The 18,415-nt window shown below is 44.2% G+C and overlaps 1 long non-coding RNA gene across 1 annotated transcript; it reads left to right on the top strand.

The window, feature by feature from the left end:
* Positions 3,196–18,130, top strand: LOC102157836. The gene is made up of 3 exons (XR_002342335.1): positions 3,196–3,369; positions 7,921–8,058; positions 16,813–18,130. It is a non-coding gene; the product is annotated as an uncharacterized LOC102157836 (long non-coding RNA).

Raw genomic sequence — 18,415 nt, 5'->3', positions numbered from 1 at the left:
TCTATAGGAGATTATCTTTGTTTTAGAGAATACATACTAGAGTCTTTAGAATACGTGAAGGGATATCATGTCTACATCTTGCTCTCAGTTAATGCAGGAAAAGAATAGTGTTGTGTTGGGGCATGGATGTGTGTGTGGGGGGTGTTCACTGGGAGTGGGGGGAGGGCAATATGGAACAATGCAACAATGCCATGAAAGTGGGGAATGGGGTGAAGGGGATATGGGAGTTCTTTGACCTGTACTTTGAACTGTAACTGTTCTGAAGTTTGTAATTACTGCAAAAAGTTGATTTTTAAAAAGCAGACTATAGGAGCTCCTGCTGTGGAGCAACAGGATCAGCAGCATCTTGAGAGCGCTGGGATGCAGCTTTGACCCGGCCCGACACAGTGGGTTAAGGATCCGGCATTGCTGCAGCTGCGACTTAGGTTTCAACTGTCTCAAATCTGATCCCTGGTGCAGGATCTCCGTATGCCGTGGGGTGGCCAAAAATGAAAAATACACACATAAAAAGCAGAATATAAATATTGCAAACTCTGAAAATATAAAATGATGCAGTCATCAAATATCAAAATGTTGGAGTTCCCGTCATGGCACTGCAGAAATGAATCTGACTTGGCACCATGAGATTGAGGGTTCAATCCCTGGCCTCACTCATGGTTAAGGATCTAGCTTTGCTGTGGGCTGTGGTGTAGGTCACAGACATGGCTCAGATCTGATGTTCCTCTGGCTGTGGTGTAGGCTGGCAGCTGTAGCTCTGATTGGACCCCTAGCCTGGGAACCTCCTATGCCCTGGGTGGCCCTAAAAAGCAAAAAAACAAAACCCAAAAAGAACCAAAGAACAAAACCAAAATGTCATTGGCTCTAAGTCTCAGAACGTGCTTTCCTTCTTCCTGGGATTCTCTCACCCCACATTTTAAAGTGATGGATACTCTTGGGTCATTCACGGCTCTGCCAGACATCCTCAGGAGGAGATAGTTCGGACCACCCTGGCCTCTGTTTCCTTTGAGGCACTCATCCCCAGCTGGTGTCATACCAGATTATTTGAATATCTACCACTTGGTCTGCTGGGCTCATTTTCTGCTCTGGCTCTGTTTTCTTTGTGACCCAAGTTGCTACTAGGAACGTGCACTCCCTTTGTAGTCTTCCATCTCTACCACCCTTTGGCACCTAGAAAAGTGTCTGGCACCTAATAGATGCTCATTAAATACCTTTTATTATTGAAAAACTGGAGCCAGGAAGGAGAGAAAGCAGAGCAGGAAGTATTCTGACTTTATAGCCAGCGGGAACAACAGATAAAATTTAGAGGGAAAACTGTGGTTTGTGTCATCTGTAGCCATTTGTGTAAGACAGAGACTAAGAAACAGGTGGGGAGGGAATAGGCTCCGTAAACATTGACTGCAAAGGTTTAGTACATCTCTATCCTTGTGGACTATGAAAGAATGGGGCACTCCTAGTCCTCCCCCCCCAACACACACCCTTTAGTATCAAAGAGAATGTCTAGCTAGAGTCATATGGCCTGGGTTCAACCCCCAGCTTAGCCTTTTCTTAGCTGTGTGATGTTTGGCAAGTTACCTAACCTCTCTCTTCCTTGGTTTTCTCACCTGTAAAATAGCGACAATAGTAGTACCTGTCTATAAGGATGTTTTGAGGAGTAAATAAAATGTAAAGTGCCTAGAACAGTGCCTGGTCCAGAGTAAGTAGTAGCTATGATGATTGTCCAAAGATTTGGATCTTTTCATTAATATCTTCTAATCAAACCCTTACAAGATCTGTGGCTTCCAAATATTAAATAGACCCCATTCTTTCCTCTAGCCTAGTTCTTCTAACGATGAAATTATTTCAGGATTTGCAAAAAAAATATAAACTACCACTCATTATGTCCTATGACATTGTTCATGCAGAGACTGCCATAGGTCCACTTTCCTTGTTTTCCTGGACACATAGGGAGGAGCATGTGGCTGAGTTCTGGATGGGATGTGGACAGAGTGAGGCTCACTGCGTACAACTGCACACCTCTTTCTTTTTCTCATGTTTGGCCAACTGAAGAATATCCAGGAGAGAATACTGAGGCTCTAGGGCACGGAGAGTATGAGTCTCAGCATGGCCCCAGTCACCAATCCTGGGCTGCAATCTCAGTGAGGAATGTTCTTTACTGGTTGAGGCCACTGGATTTGGAGGACCTGTGGTTATCGCACTCAACCTAGGCTGGTTGAGGAATGCATTGTGAGCTACTGTGCTGGGCTCCAAGGATACAGCCAGTGAACAGGATAGATGATATCTGGGCTGCCACAGAGATTATATCCCTCCTGTGATGAGACAGATCATAAACTAATTGATAAATTAAAATGATATGCTAGGTGGTAATCCTTGCTAAAGAAAATGGAAAAAAAAAAAAAAAAAGACACCAGGGCAAAGTTGATGAGACTCATACAGATAAGAGAGGACCATTTAAATAGTGATGAAACAAGGCATGGAACAGAGTGGGCATATAATTTATGAGAAAGTTACACTAAGTCAACTCTACACACGAGTAGGTCATTGAGCTCTGAGCTTCCTGACAAGCAAAGGGAGAAACAAAACATGTTGGATTAAGTAGTTTATATTGTGGGAATATATATATATATATATATATATATATACACATATAAGTGTGTGTGTGTGTGTACACATAGAGAGAGAGAGATAAATGTTTTTCCAACACCAAACTCCAAAAGGAATGTATTTCAATAATCCTTTCAAGGACCTTAAGTCCAGAGACTGGAAAATGCATTAACATTCAGAGTTGTGGTCGAAGAATTACAGATGAGTTGGGTAACTTCTCTGGAGGAGCGCTGGGGGATTATGGTGGGTTGAGCCCGCTTTGACTAGCCTCTCTCTGCCTCAGTGACCCCCAGTGGTTTCCTGCGGTGAAGCTCTTCTGATGCACGGGCTGTTCAGCTCTATTGTGCTGCTTTGACATCTGGAACAAATCCTTTTGTTGTACACCATCAGACTTTAAACAAATAAGAGCTAATGAGTTATCCAGACGCCATGCGTTTGCCCCGGCCAGTAATGACTTTGTTCACTCAAGGGTAATATGGAAGGAACCTGGCAGGAAGAACTCTCCTGGCCCACTCGCACTAGAATTCATTTGCTTTGACATGTATCTGACTTGTCTGATGTTTACAATGTAACATATTTATTTTGCCAGGTCTGCCCTATATATCATCCTGTCCAGAAGCTCTACGCCATAATGGTGTGAAAGAGGCTTTGCTTTGGAGCTAAGCCCAGCTGAGTTTCAATTTTGGATTCTCTGGATCACTACAAGAACGAGCAAGGACATGCCGGGGACCCTCCATGGACCCCAGTTTCCTCACCTGTAAACTGGAGGTAATAACACACACGCCGCATCATGGGGTTACATAGTGTTTAATACAATGGCTGGCACATAGTAGGAAATCAATAAACACTTGTTCCCACTCTATCTTCAAATCACTTTAATTAGTTATTTGAGAAATAGTCAATGAATTTTTTTAAATAGGCTGTAACTATGTAAGGTCACCTGGAGGATAGTGGTTTAAATTTAAATTTTAAATTTAAAGCCAATTAATCATTGTCGTGGGTCTTCCCTCTCCTTGATGCCTCCCTAAGTAGAGGCATCTTTTTCCCTACAGTTGGCAAAACCGAGAAGAGGCTGTTTGGGATAAAATGAGGCACACGCATGCGCCTTCTCAGGCTGGTTCCTGGGTGGAATTAGGCCACTGGATTCAGTTTGAGTGTCCAGTCTCTGGGAACAAGTGGAGTGGGGGAGAGTGAGACCTACTTCCAGCTCCAGGAGTCCCAGCAGCTAAAAGCCATTGGCACCAGTTTGAAAGGAAGTAAACCAAGGATGAGGCACTTGGAGAAAGAGACAAATGTGGGTGGGACATCAAGACATCATCTCCAGAGGAAATCTGAGCTGGAGATGCCGGAACACTCAGAACTAAGTGGCGTATGGGGGAGAATCAGAGGTAACTGGCCAGGTTGGCAGGGAGGGTTGTGTCAGCACAGGCAGCAGCCCGCAATACAGAGAAATGGCAGCTGTGGCCAGTGCATGATCCCTCCAGACCAGCCACCATGGACAGTGTCTGGAGGACTTATTTTTTAAACCTTTCTCTTAATACATTTTTAAGCATAGATTTTACACGGAAAACTACAAAAATCAAAACCATGTAGCAATGATTTGCAAACACGCAAAACCCCTCTAAACCTGATCCATTATCCAGCATCCAGCTCCCTCATGTCCTCGTCCAACCTCTGTTCCCTTCTTCCGGGAAGTTAATGAATGTCTAACATCTTAGTAACTGTTGCTTTTCTGTATAGTTTTGCCACTGAAGCCTGCCTACTCAAACATAGTGCGTTTTTGGCCTGTTTCTTGAACTTTATATAAATAGAGTCATACACTGTGTATTTTTTTACTGGCTTATTTTGCCCAACGCAATGTCTGTAAGATGCATGCATGTTGTAGCATGTACCAAGGTGTCATTTCTTTGCATGGCCGTGTGGAATTACACTGTATCAATATTCTGGGATGGATTTATTCATTCAAATGTTGATAGACATGGAGAGAGTTTATGGTTTGGGGCCATAACTCAAAATGCAGCTATGAATATTCTTATTTACATCTTTGGTGCAGACAAACACATTTCTATTGAATGAGCATGCATGTGTGTGTGGCCTAGGAGTGGAACCTGTGGTTTAATAGGGTGTGAGTACATGTGTGATGAGTTAATAATGCCCAATTCTTTTTTTTTTTTTTGTCTTTTTGCCATTTCTAGGGCCGCTCCCGCGGCATATGGAGGTTCCCAGGCTAGGGATCCAATCGGAGCTGTAGCTGCCAGCCTACACCAGAGCCACAGCAACGCGGGACCCGAGCCGCGTCTGCGACCTACACCACAGCTCACGGCAACGCCGGATCATTAACCCACTGAGCAAGGCCAGGGATTGAACCCGCAACCTCATGGTTCCTAGTCGGATTTGTTAACCACTGCGCCATGACGGGAACTCCCCAATTCTTTTTTGAAAGTGGTAAAATGGCAGTGCCATGGTTCCTCCATAGTTTTTTTGAGAAAAGTCTCCAGGCTCCCTCAAGTCTTCAGGAGAAAAGATTTCCTAATTTATTTTAGCAGCCCTATCAAAGTGTTGGATACCATATACATTCAAAGAGTGATATTGCTGTTGGATCCAAATACAGAACTGCTTCTACTGGGATCAGTTTGGTAGATACATATACCAAAGAAAAGAATCAAATATACAAAAAATAATATAGGTGTACCAAATAATAATAGTATATTTTATGTAATATATATTGAAGCACCAAATACCAAATAATATAATCACTGGCTGTGTGTGTGTGTGTGTACATATACATATGTATATAATACATAATCTCTCTATACATAGCGATTTTATATATATATATATATATACATAGCTACATATGTATATATATCTGTATATGTGTGTGTGTGTATATATATATGTAATATTGTCAGACTAGGTCTTTCTTACGTTCTCACTCTGAGAAAATGCTGATGAAGTCCCATGGAAGACCCCTAAATATCCCTCTCCCAATCTCCTCACCCATCCAATGTTAGGAAACAACAAAAAATATTTAGCAGCATCTAACAAAGGTTGTTACATGCCCTAAATCCAAAGAAGGCCTCTTTCTGTTCCATTAGCTCTGTAGCTGACTCTCATTCTGTCTTATCTAGCAGTTAAGAAAGTACTCAACTAACAAGACTCCAGATTCAGGAAATTGGAGTTGTTCTTCCATCAGACTTGTTTTGGGCCTGACGAAGTGGGCCCAGGTCTAGGTTAGGTCCTGATAGTGGGGGCAAGTTTTCAAGGTAGCAAAAAACCCCCCAAAAAACAAAACAAAACAAAACAACCCAGAAAAATAAAAGTTTAGCAATGTAATGAGCACCCAAAAAGAAAACATAAATGAGGCTTTTGGAAGAATTCTGCACATGAAATTTAAGGATAAAAAAAAAAAATACAAGGACAGGAGGAAAACCTTTTCCGTGAAATAGGTTTATTGGATGCAGTGGAAAAAAATAGAAATTACAAAAAATTAGAACCAAATGGATGCTTGCGACCTAGCGGCAAAAGATAAAACATAAATAAAAAGAAAACATCATATTGGAAAGATATTTGCTACAAATAGGCGATGGACCCTTTCCCAAGAAAAATGAGTCCTCATAAGGAAACATAATATTTTGAATTCAATTTCAGGAGTTTCTGAAATTCTCATAAACTTCTGCTTGAAATGCAAAAAGGTAAAATCCACTTTGGCGAGCAGTTGGGCACTTTCTTAAAAAATTAAACGTACTCCTGCGATATGATCCATAGATATTTATCCAACAGAAATGAAACCATATGTCCACACAAAGCTTTGTATGCACATATTCATAACAGCCTTACTCATAATAGCCAAAAACTCGCATCAACCCAAATGTCCAACAGCAGGTGAACAGACAAACAACCTGTGATTTATCCACATAATGGAATACTACTCAGCAGTAAAAGGGAAGGAACTCTTGAGACCTCTGTCAAGTACAAGAATTTCCAAAGAATTATGCCAAATGAACTCTACTGCATGTTTTCGTGGAGTTAAAATCCCCCCCACCCTCTGGCTAAAGAAGTCCAAACTCATCTGTAATGACAGAAAGACCAGGGGTTGCCTGGTAAGTGGCAGGGGTTTAGGAATGAGGACTTATAAAGAGACACAGGAAATTTTAGGGGGGATAGAGATGGTTAATATGTTAATTGTGGCAATGGTTTCAGGGATGCATATGCATGACGAAAGTTACCACGTTGCAGACTGGAATGTGTGCGCTTTGTTATATGTGGATTATTTCTCACTCCGGCTGTGTAAAACCTGATATAACCCAGTTCTGACCCCTTCTAATCATAGTGCACACATTTAACACCTGTATGGAAAACAATTTCGTAAAACGCATCATCACTTCTTACTATTGTTGTCATTACTATACAGATGAAAAGTAAAAGAATCAAACCCAAATAGGCAATGATCTGGCCGTTAGTGGCAGGTGGCGTTATTCCCTGATTTGTCTTTTGGAGACATGCCTGCTTGGAAATGTTACAGACGCACCTATCAGAGAATATCCAGTTCTGTGAGCGCAAATGTCTCCCATCAACCGTTTGGCTAATGTTTATCTGCAATCACCAGATTTGCCTGTTGTGTTTGATTGACCCTTTGTTACTTGTGTTCGAAACAGAACAGCTAAATTCTGTAATTACTCCTTTAGGGACAGTTAATACATGCTAAGTGTTTACTAAGCCTAGGAAAGTGATAGATTGCTTCCGGTTAATACTTTTATACTCAAGGTTAATTATTGTTTTCGGATGATATTTTTCTAATTCATTAGCCTCCTTAATAAAGTTGGCAACTATTGGTTAGTTTAGGGGACAAGCCATTAACATGAGAGCTAGAATGTCAATGAAAGATCAATCCACTAATTTCTTGGTCAAAGACAATATGGGAAGACCCTATAAAATAAAAATGCTTATCCTGAATACCTTCTATTGAACTAAATGATACAAAAGGTATATGGTAAACAGCCTGGATGTTATTAACTCAGCACGAGGGAATCATCACAAAGGAGAGAGGGCCAAGGACGTTGTGTACGAAGAATTTGGAGAGTGGATGGGAGATAGGATAACTGTTCCTCCTTGAATGTGACGAATTAGGCATAGAAACTTATGGTTGGGAAAGAAGAAAGAGAATGCAAAGGTTTGGGGCATTTCGCAGATCTTCTCTGAACCTTAAATTTTCATGATATCCTCAAAAGATGATGCATTCCTTGTTCTGGAAGGGAGGGGAGAACATGCAAACCTCACACCAGCCTAAGCTGGCTTTCTGCTGATTGAATTCTGCAGACATCAATAGAGAGGCATTTCACCATCTGGAGCAGTTTCGGGGCGTTTTTCCCAAGGAAGACAGCAAAGAACTGGTGCATCCCTTGAAGAGGGTTAAAGCGGAGCAGAGCCCAGTTACAGACGTGGAACTCAATTCAGGTAAGAATTTCTGACACCATCCCTCAGAGCGATAGAGGACATTAATCAAGAATGAAAATCATGTAACTGCGAAAACTGCAGAACTTATGAAGGTCCTGGTAATACGGTGCCACATGGCTCCTTCATGCTTTGCCTTTTTATCTTCTACTTTTTTTTTTTTGTCTTTTTAGGGCCACACCTGCGGCATATGGTGGTTTCCAGGCTAAGGGTCCAATTGGAGCTGTAGCCACCAGCCTGCACCACAGCCACAGCAACATGGGATCTAAGCTGCGTCTGCGACCTACCCCACAGCTCATGGCCATGCTTTGCTTTAAACAGCTATTTACTAAACATCGGCAGTGATCACGGCATGGTAGGAGCACAGGGTGGGGAGAGAGAAAGAGAGTATGTGCCCGACATAGTTCATCTCGTCACTCTCCTGCTGAAAAATGGCTTTGGAACATCATGGCTTAAGATACAAAAAATAAACACCTGAGCAGGGATAAAAATTAGTTTATATTCTGTCCCACTTCACCCATTTCTCAGCATATATCCTTCTCCACTATCTAGTCTATGGATTTTGATGTATCAAGATAAGCATGGTGCATATGGATTTACTTAGTATCAACGATTAGGTAGCAATATGAAACATTAGGTTCATTAATGCTCGTTGCTATCATGCACCCCCCCCCAACATACACACATACACAATCTCAGTGACTCAGTGTAAAAAATAACTGAGTAATTGATCCATTCATTTCTGGTTGGGTGCCCTTCTGGACATCTGTCCTCTAAATAGTGAGTCTGATTCACACTCTTGTCTTCTGGAACTTCCTTCCAGCCTTCTGTTCTCTTAACTCACTGACCAAGAGAAAACAAGTGAATAGTCCTGCAAAAGATTTTGGAGGTGGCATATACATCATTTTGTCCATAGTCTGTTGGTCAAAACTCGTCACATCAGCCCATCTAGAAATGAGGCTATAAATCTATCACACACCACCCCAAAGCATAGCTCCTGTACTTAGCTCACAATCCTGTGTGTTGGCAATTTATGCTGGACTTCGCTGGGCAGAGTCACATAACTTTTGGTGAGATTCTGCTGCTCATGGTTGACTGGCTGTTGGCTGGAACGATGGGGACGTCTCGGCCTTGAATCTCTCGTCCTCCACCAGGCTAGCCCATGCTTGTTCTGTGGCAGCTCAGACTTTTCTAAAATAGCGCAGGAAAAGAGCAACATCCAGGGTGCTTTTTAAAAACCTCTGCTGGTTCAAAAAGAGGATGAATTTACGAATGAATGTACCAATCCAAAAAGTAAAAGCCGAAGCGTAAATCTCAACATAGACATGGCCTTGAACCAAGTAATAACATTTCTGGGATTCTATCTTAAGAGAATAATCTTAAAAGAGGGGGCAAAGTGTAATTTTTAATAATAAGCAATGAAGACCTCATGAATGCCTAACTACAAGGCAAAGGTTATGGAACCCATTCAGAGAACATTACACAGACATTAACATTGAGGAAATCACAAAAAAAACGGATGTAATAACATCAAAACATCTATGATTTAATAGAGTTTCAAAGCAGCATAGTATAAATTACGGCACTGTTAAGAAATGAATTTGTAATGTAGATGCCTTGCACTGAAATGCTGAGCATAAAACACTGACAAGTACTATCATTGCTGACCTGTGCGGTGGCTGCCCCAACAATTATTTAGTTTTGTTTTAATCTTTAATTTTCTTATTCTCCAAATTTTCTTTAAGGCGCAGTTATATTGATTTGACGGTGAAAAATAAACATTAACGAAGTGAAAGCACTAAAAAAGTGTTTGCTACGGGAAGAATGGGGGAGAATGGTCTCTGGAGGACTGGGGCTTGAGATGGGGAGGAAGGAGGGTGGATATGCAGGTTCCCCTCCCAGCTGAGGGGCTGCCTCACCAAGTCCATCTTTGCCACCTTCCTGTGAAATGACGACGAGCCAGGGGGGCTCCACCTGCCTCCGGGCTCAGAGATGCCTTCTCAGCGGTGGTGGCACGTTTCCTCTGAATCACTCCCACTGTCCCTCCATCTCTTGCTATTAACGGGACTGGCTCTTTCTGACATGTTGGTCTGAGATGAGGGCACCAGGCTGAGCAGGACTGTCACCAGCACCTCGGTGCTAATTAGGAAAGGCACACTTGGTGGACAGAAAAAGCCCAGAGCCAGGAGGTGGTTATTGAGGAGTCCGCAGGCGGAATTCAGCACCCTCTCCCTCTCCAGGCTGCTTCCCCGCCTCACCCCCGGCAGGGTGCCACCGCTTGCTAGCAGTGGGCTCAGGGGGTCAGCCAGCCACCGTGAGATATTCATTCCCACATCGTCATCTTTACCTACGTCTGGGTGCAAATGTTCAACTGCATTTAGACTTAAAGGTCCTGGAAGGCAGGGGAGAGTTAATCAGAAGCTTAACTCTGGTGAGCTCAGATCAGGGTGTTACACAAACATTCCCAGTAGGCCTGCAAAATACGCCTCTTTACCCCTATGCAAACAGCAAGAAAGATTCAATTCCTAGTGTTGAGAAGCTTAAAGGGGAGTTCCTGCTGTGACACTGTGGGTTAAGAACCCAATTGCAGCAGCTTGGGGTCACTGTGGAGGATCAGCTTCAATTCCTGGCGGGGGACTCTGTAGGCTGTGGGTGCAGCCATTCAAAAAAAAAAAAAAAAAAAAAAGGCTCAAAAGGAAATTTGTACAACAATCTCATTTATTGGATAGTAAAGAAGACTAATGATTTTGGGAGAATAATTACAACAGTGATATTATTAGTATAGCAATAAATACAATCATAACAATAGTAAGCAGATATGAAAAGGCTAGAAGATGAAAGACTTGCCAAGTAAATGAATTGTGTGGTCCCACGTTGGCCCCAGGACCAGAAGAACGATTGGGAAACTTGGAATAAGGTTTGTACATTAGAAAACAGTGTTGTGAGTTCCCGTCGTGGCGCACTGGTTAACGAATCCGACTAGGAACCATGAGGTTGCGGGTTCGGTCCCTGGCCTCGCTCAGTGGGTTAAGGATCCGGCGTTTCTGTGAGCTGTGGGGTAGGTTGCAGACGCGGCTCGGGATCCCGTGTTGCTGTGACTCGGCATAGGCCAATGGCTACAGCTCTGATTGACCCCGAGCCTGGGAATCTCCACATGCCATGGGAACGGCCCAAGAAATGGCAAAAAAGACAAAAAAAAAAAAAAAAAAGAAAAAAAAGAAAAAAGCGTTGTGTCCACATTAATGTTCTGGAATTTGATCACTGATATCCTAACCTATCCTGTGGTTAGGATAGAGGTAGCATTCAGGGAATCTGGACCAAGGGGATACAGGAATTCTATATCTGGAAAAATTGTTTTAACCAAAAAAAAATAAAAAAAAATACACCCACACAAGCCTAGTCCTGCTGCATCATTTTACAGATGAAAACATGAAACTCTCAGTCACTGGCTCAGAGTTGGAGGCCAAGTGGACAGCGACAGAGGAAGACCTCTCTACCCTGCCTCTCCATCCAGGTTCCACCACCTGCCATGAGTCAGGCCAGTGAGGTCCATGGATGAGAGCAGGCTCTTGTAAAATAACCCTCTGTCATTCTTTTTCTGCAGCGTAGTCAGACTTGGCTTAAAGACTGCAGAAGCATGGTAGGGAGGGTATGAGCCAATACCATGACCCGTCCAGGGCTTAGGCACCTCTGAGGACCAGTTCCCTCAAGGCACTGGTGTTTTCGAAGTCCATAGTCTACTGACGTCCTTGCTGCCTGAGAGAAACCCTCAGAGGGGCTGTGGGGAGAAGGTCACTGCAAGGTCATTGGACAGTGCTCCTTACATTGCTTTGCAAAATATCTAAGGGATGCTGGAGCTAGAGATGGAACAGGGTTCTGCCAGGTTCTTTCAAAGAGTTTGCTCCCAGCAGAAAAGGAATTCAACTCACTTTACAAAATGTTGGTCCTTGCTATCTATCCAGAAATGAATGCTTCTGCCAGATAAATGGCAAACAAGGGGTCCCGGTTCCATGTCTTCATCTTTCAGACCAGTGCATGAGCTGGAGTTGAGGGGATAGAACAGGCTTCCCCATGGGGTCTCTCAGTGCATAAGGCTGCAGAGGGCCAGGTGGCCTTGTCCAGTTCAGACCAGGGGACCTGCATCCTGATAGGGTCTTGGGTTGGGAGGGGGAGAGTCGTATTTATTGTAAGAGCCGTGCCATACACTCACAATGACTTGTTCTCCTGGGTCTTCAGGACTCAAGTGGATTTCTTCTTAGTCGTGTCCATCTTTGGAAAGCAAATGTTTTTTACTTAGACTGTCAACAAATGTTGTTTTGCGGCTCCTTCCTATCTGGTGCCTCCAATTCCTGATTGTGTGTGTGTGTGTGTATTGGCTGGTTTCCTTTTGCCACCTCATTTATAGACATTAGTAATTCAGCTTTTCCCCTTTATTAAATCAGTTTTTATTCCCCCTAAAGAGGTTTCTCTTCAAAAATGGTCATCTCTTAGAGTTCCCATTGTGGCTTAGCGGTAATGAACCCAACTAGTATCCTTGAGGATGTGGGTTTGATTCCTGGCCCTGCTCAGTGGGTTAAGGACCCGGCGTTGCTGTGAGCTGCAGTGTAGGTTGCAGAGGTGGCTCAGATATGATGCTGCTGTGGCTGTGGTGTCAGTCGGCAGCTCCAGCTCTGATTAGAACCCTAGCTTGGGAACTTCCACATGCCATGGGTGTGGCCCTAAAAAAGAAAAAAAAAATTGTCTTCTCTTGATATCTACTGCTTCCTTTCCCCTTCTAGTTGTCCCTATAGGCTTATCACTTTCCAAACATTTCTCAGTTGAATTTCTTTCGTTGAGGTTCGGAGGCAGGATGATACGTGTGTTAACTTCATTCCGTCTGGTCTGTCCGTATGTACAAAAGTGGGATTTGCAACCTCAAGTCAGTTGAGTGAATAGACTGTTCATTTACAAGTCCAGGGGCAACTAGCCCACAGACTCTAAGCGGCACAATGTTAAAGCCCTGGGGAAAGGGGCCCACGAGTCACTGCTTCTTGGCTCAGATCCATTTGTGCAGAACTAGCTGAAGTACAGAGTCTGTTTGGACCCCTTCCAAGATCACATGGTCGGATCACAGTCCTTCCTGAAGGCAGCTCGCTCTTGGATGGAGGTGAAGATGGACTGGGGCCATCATGAGCAACCTATTGGTAGCATAAGAGGATATTTGGTTCTGGACCTTTCCTGAGGACTCCACAGCCTTGCCCTTGTTGCTTTGAACATGGGCGTTGTGCACCCAGGTACCCAACTGGTGATGAGTGGACACTGACCAACATGTGCCAGGATCAGACCCAAGTACAGGTTACGGGCTGCACTAAGTAGTCTGCGACGGACTGACCCTCCCCTTGCATCCTGGACAGATGCTCAGATCCCAGCCCACCAGCCTGCCCCCGAATCCCAGAGTCCCTGAGGCCAGGACCATGTCTCCTCTTACCTGCCTTCTCCAGGGCATGTCCCTGGAGAGTCTGTGGCTCTGGATCTGATGGTAATTATGACAATAACAGGCCTTTATTGAGTGTTTTCTTAGTGCTTGACCTCTAACGCATACCACTCTTCCAGACAGAGGACCTTAACCCACTCTAACCTTCCAATCCAGTCAATTTAATTAAAATAATCTATGGAGTGTTGACTCTGTGTCAGATCCTGCTGATGCTTTTCTCTTCCAAAATTTGACTAAGCCCATTGCCTGCTTTCTGTCTCTTGTCCATCGCCCTGGTCTAACCCTCCCTCCTCTCTGTCCCCGAACAATGGTCAGGAATTTCTAACTTGCAGGGTCACCCCAGCTCTGTTCTGCCTTTTGCAAATTACCCTCCAGCTAGAGGATCTTCCAAAACACCAGTCCTTTGCAAGATACCCGATCATCAAGCTCTCCAGGGATTTTCCGTCACCAAAGTGACACAGTCCTGCTCCTTCTCTGGGCTCACAAATCCCCCAGGAGGGGAGCCCTGTGTGGGTTCCCAACCTCCCTTAGCACCACCTACCACTTTGAACCTATGCAAAAAGCCACACTGCTGCCTGCATCCTACTGTTTCTCTCCTGCCTGGAGCTACCTTTCTCTTTTTCATTCTGGCTGATTCCTTTCCAACTTGCTCCAACACAGAGTTCTCTGATGACCCAGCACATACACGTTGGTGCTAGGACCCACTTCCCTGTGCGATAATGACCCGTGTGTCCTTCCTCAACTCTGAACTGCTGAAGGCAGGTCTCTATCTTAACTGTCTTGGTTTTTTATTTTTGTTTTCTGCTGTTTTCTGGCCTTTTGTGCCTATCTTTCCTTCCTTTCTAAAATTTTATTGGCGTATAGCTGACTTACATGCTATATTAATTTCATGTGTATAGCACAGTGAACCAAATATTTATATCAAATGTATATAGGTCATTCTTTTCACCATATAGGTCATTACAGAATATTGAGTAGATTTCCTTGTTCTATACAGCAGGTTCTTGCCAGTTACCTATTCTATATGGAGTAGGTTGTATAGGCCAATTCCCATCTTCCCAATTTATCCCTCCCCACCATGGTTTCCCCTTTGGTAACCATACGTTTTGATTTAGCAATCTTTGAGTTTATTTCTGTTGTATAAATAAGTTCATTGGTATCATTTTTATAAGGTTTTCACATATAAGTGATATCATATTGATATTTGTCTTTGTCTGTCTTACTTCACTTCATATGATGGTCTCTAGGTCCATCCATGTTGCTGCCAATGGCATTATTTCATTCTTTTTTAGGGCTGAGTAGTATTCCACTGTATATAGGGACCACATTTTCGTTATCCATTCATTTGTCGATGGATATCTAGGTTTTTTCCACATCTTGGCTATTGTAAATGGTACTTCAGTGGACACTGTGGTGCACATATCTTTGAATTACTCTGCTTAGGAAGTATTTGAACACACTTTACATTCCCTTTCTCTTTTTTTAAATTAAGGTATAGTTGAGTTCCAATATGCCGATTTCTGCCGTACAGCAAAGTGACCCAGTCGTACCTATTTACATTCCCTTTTTTTATCTTATCTTCCATCATAATCTATCCCAGAAGACTGGTTATAATTCTCTGTGCTATACAGTAGGACTCATGGCATAGCCATTCTAAATGTAATTGTTTGCATCTGGTACCCCCAAACTCCCAGTCCATCCTACCCTCTCCCCTTCCCCCATGGCAACCACAAGTCTGTTCTCTATGCCTGTAAATCTGAATGCACATTTTAAAAGCCTCTGATAGCACGTATTATGAATTCAACACAGCTTACAAACGTTTCTTTAAAACATTCCTATACTCTTCATGATGCAATGTGCGCTGAACACATGGCATGAGCTGTCTTATACGCTTAACCTTACTCTCTAGAATGATCTTTTAAAAACGTGGACCTGGTCACACCTTCTCCGCCCCCATGCTGGTTGATCACTGTGCTGGGGCCTTGCAAACACATAGAGCTCTGCTTCCCATCAGTATGCTGTGTGAGCTGCTGCCTCAGCCTCAGAACTTCACCTGGTGGACTCCTCTTTGTCATGTAGGTGACAGCTCACCTGTCACATCACAGCTCTTCTCTGATGCAGCCTCTCCTCCCACCCCTGAGTCAGGAGTCCTGCCCCAACAGCCCTGCTAATTTAAGCACAGCATGTGCCTCAATCTGAAATTATCTTGTTCCTTTGTATGAGTGCAAGTGTGACTGCCCACTGGCGTGGAATTTGTGAAGAGCAGAGACTTGATCTTGTTCTCTGTCTCCTGAGCCCAGAGTACTTCCTGGCACACAGTCTCAGTGAATGTGCTGAGTATATGATGTATTCCTTCCTGTCATTCCATGAGCTACTTGCTATCATGATCCCCCATTTACAGGTGAGGGAAGAAAGGCTCAGAGAGGTTCAGTGGGTAGGTTGCACAGCAGTTCACCTGAGAAAGCAGGTCTGCTTGATTTTGCAGCCAGTGCTCTTTGTCTAACTACTACACTAGTCCTTGCCTTACACATCTGAGAGGGCTCCCCATCTCTGGTCAAAAGCTGCACAGTGTCTCACCCCTCTTCCTACCCGTTCCTGAGCAGCAGGAGAATTTCTGCTTTTCTGCCTCACCGCCTTGGGCTTTCGCTCTTTCCTCTTCTGCTTGGCTTGGCTGCACACACTCAGAGCTGCCTCAGGCCACTCCACAGTTTGGCTAGGCTTCCCTTTGGGGTCAGCCTGGCGTGGAGCCTCCTACCTCCTGGTCCTGGACCACTGTGTCCCTTTCCAGGGCTGGCATTTCCCAATGGCATGTGTTCTCCAATGCCTGTCCTGCTCCTTTAAAATGAAGTGTACATTTGAGAGGACAGAAGGCCTCCTGGAGGCCACATTTGGGCATGTATTTAGGGAAAACACAGTGGCATTTGCATTGGCAGTCAACTCCCCTCTTGCACAGAATGGCTGAATGTCACTGTGTCCATCCTATCTTTGGTCTCTACAATACAGATTCTAATTTTGCCTTTCCTCTGGGGGTTTTCACGATGGTCCTTTTCTGGCTTTCTTACCATAGAGAAAATAGTCTAAAACCCATTCGCTCATCCGTTATTCATTTCACACACATATCTCCAGCCCCAACAGAAGGTACCCCGTCGCTATGCCAAGCACTGGAGCGACACAGATGCCTGAGAAATGGCCAGTCTCTCTTCACTGCCATGGTCACCAGGGATGGAAAATGGATGATGGCTTCCCGAAGGGAGTAATAATTTTTATTCTCACCCTTGTACTAGATCGCTCACTCCACCATCTCGACCTCTTAAATTCAAGAGAGCTTCCCTCTGACCATGAAAAAGCACCTGAGGTTACATGAGAAACATTAGCTGGTGCATAAAGCTGTCAAACTCCCGAGAAGAACTGGCCCAAAGCAGACACTCCAAAAGACAAAGATTGAGGAGCCCACAGGAGATTAAAGGAAGCATTTTTCACCTTCCAGTGTGGAAGAATGCCCAGTAACGGCCAGAAAAAGACCCAAGGAGGTCCATCAAGATGACTTGACATCCGAGTCAAGGTAAATTAGGCAGAGGAGAAAGCATAGCGAAGAAGAAAAAAAATGATCAAAACCCCACCTCCTAGACCCAAATGTGGTGATGACCTTTAACTGGGGGGCGATGGAGGAGGCCTCCCCTCCCCAGTGACCCAGGGGTAAGAAGCAAGGCAGGAGGGGTTCTGGAGTATCTTCAGCTAATCTGGGGGCTGTTTTTCCCACTCCCGAAGCCTGTGCCTTAACTTGCTTAGACTTGCTGCTTGCTTAGACTCTGCTTGGACCAGCTGGCTTGTGCAGGAACAAAGATCATAAAACCTGTCAATGCCAGGCGATTAAGCGCTGTGATTTTAAGGACTTCTCTCTTCCCAGGTTTTGCCACCTTCCACTGATGTTTTCACTCCACGAGGCAAGGATAAGAGAATGTGGGGGCCATCCAGGAGCCCCATAGTGTCACCGGCTCCACTGCATGGGGGTCACACGAGAATTCTGAGACAGTGTTTTAAGCACTGGCTCTCTGTGATCCTTTGCCTTAGATTCCCATCCAATTAGGGCAGGTGTCTGCTCTCCCTGATGAACACCTATTCTAAGGTCCAGAATTTTTATTTTGATACCAAGAGAATCTCACTTCCCGCAGGCTTGTACATTGATTCTATTTTCGGGAGGTAATTTTTACACTTGAAAGGCCCACTTTCACATCATGCTGTTGATCTGAAGGCACAACCAGAGCATAAAAGAAAGAGAGAGAAAGACGAATGGGTCTTCAAATCCACTTCTGGGGGCCCACGTCTCCCAAACAGCACGGTCAGTTACGTCGATGAGCACAAAGGCTGTACTTTTCCTCTTCAAGGAGCCACTGGTGAGTGGCCTCAGCGGAGGGCTGCGATGGGTTCTTCCCGTGTAGGTGTCCTGTCTGTAATTGTCACTAATGCACATTCATTAGATATTTCATTAGCTAAGCCAAAAACCTATATCCTAATCTTTAGCTGAAAACATCTCTGAATTAGATCATGAAAATTAGAATAAAACTCATTCGCCGGTGGCAATTAATGAGTCATGACTAACGAAGGAAGGGGGAGGCAGGCGGGAGAGGGGGGCATTCCTTCCACGCTGCTCATAGTTAAGAGGCAGGGAAATTACACGGCGTTTTGTGAGTTTACTGGAGCATGAAGCCATCACCGCTGTGAACCACCAGACTTCCTGACCCAGATCTTGGGCTTCTGGGTACTGCTTCCCTTTCAGCATTCTAGGGGAAGAATTCCAAATGTGGGGAGTGGAAAACCATCCTCAGGGTAGAGACCTAGCCTTCCACTGGGGGTGTCTTTGATGATGTGCCAAGGGGAAGATGCTTT

The sequence above is a fragment of the Sus scrofa genome, chromosome 3 (assembly GCF_000003025.6).
Source record: "Sus scrofa isolate TJ Tabasco breed Duroc chromosome 3, Sscrofa11.1, whole genome shotgun sequence".
Lineage (NCBI taxonomy): Eukaryota > Metazoa > Chordata > Mammalia > Artiodactyla > Suidae > Sus > Sus scrofa.
Note: the sequence above shows the minus strand (reverse complement) of the source record. Positions and strands in the feature narration are given on the sequence as shown.